This window comes from Odontomachus brunneus, unplaced genomic scaffold, assembly GCF_010583005.1.
Source record: "Odontomachus brunneus isolate Ranch 3 - 2012 unplaced genomic scaffold, Obru_v1 Obru_scaffold_013, whole genome shotgun sequence".
NCBI classification, from domain to species: Eukaryota; Metazoa; Arthropoda; class Insecta; order Hymenoptera; family Formicidae; genus Odontomachus; species Odontomachus brunneus.
This window is the reverse complement of record NW_022639463.1, coordinates 571,515-572,830: the sequence shown is the minus strand read 5'-3', so window position 1 is coordinate 572,830 and position 1,316 is coordinate 571,515. Positions and strand designations below refer to the sequence as shown.

Here is a 1,316-nt window from a genome sequence, read left to right as displayed (position 1 = left end):
GTGCCACGTCTCCTGTTGTCTCGCCATCCACGAACGGCAATATATTGTTCGGTACTATCGCATCATGCCAACATAACACAAACATCGCCGCTTCGTTGGAACCACACAGAACGGAACTGAGCAGCAACGTGGATGAGCCGAGCACACCGCAGACTCATCTGTTAGTGTCAACTTTAACCGCCGTCAAAAGATAATCATATCGCTCTTACGAACTATTGTATCTTTTCTTTCTTTTTCCTCAGAAGGATCGGTGACGTGCTGAAGAGGAAACGACAGAACAAGAAAGGTCGTTTCTCGAGATTGGGAGGCGCTACTCCGCAACAAGCGCAACAGCCGGAATCCCTTTTCACCGGATTCACTCCCAAAAACCACCGATTTCTGGGCAATCTCAATCCAGCCAGATGGGGCCGCAAATCATCCTCGTCCAGTTCCACCAGCGACAAGAGAGACTCAAGCTCGTCGACGAGCCTGTCGAAACCACCGAGTAATCCGAGCTTAACCGGCGGGAACCGGGATAAGGCGAAAGCGTGGGTGCGTGAGCAAGCGGCACAGTTTTTGGCGAGATATCAGGATGACGCGCCCTGTTCACATCCAGCCCTGACTGTTCTCGCTCGACTGACTGCTGCGATTCAACGGTTGCAATCAAATGTAAGTGATGCACGCTATGTATGTGAGTATATACTTCGCTTTACGTAATTATGCGTTAACTGTTTTCACTGAAACGAGTTTGAAACGATTAATACGGTGGATTTTACCGGAATAATAATGAAAGTTTGAAAGTCAGAAGCGCGCGCGCACTTATAAACGTACGTGTGTTTAAGGGTGGAGTCCCATGACATGTATTTTCCGCGTACCACGTAAGCGCGTAACCAATAAACTGCGACGTATAGTATTTCTGTTGGAACTTCTAAAAGAATAGAAAGATGTGACTGGTTACGCGGTTACGCGTTACGCGAAAATACGTGCCGAAAATATGGAACTCCACCCTAAAAATCTGCTGAGCTGCGTTCCAAAACTCTACTCGATAGGTAGAGTAACATTTCATTGACTAATAAAAACAAAGATAACTAGGATTTCTTTATCATAATTGGTCAATTAAATGTACTCTACCCACCAAGTAGAATTTTGGAACACAGCCCTTAAGGCTCCTGGGGAGTCGCATCATTCATCTCTTTTTAATGACGTCAGAAGCGAGAAAACGCATGCTAAAAATTCCTGCAAAATACGTCGAGATAAACAGATATATCCACAAAACGACATTTGCGATCGATTAAGTACATCTCTAAAATACTCCGTACACTTTCCTTTTGTTCTAA

General features: G+C 45.1%; 1 protein-coding gene across 2 annotated transcripts in view; it reads left to right on the top strand.

Moving 5' to 3' along the window:
- The window catches only part of LOC116841168 (E3 ubiquitin-protein ligase TRIP12), an 18,606-nt gene that overhangs the window by 13,567 nt on the left and 3,723 nt on the right, over nt 1–1,316 (top strand). The window lies entirely within an intron of this gene.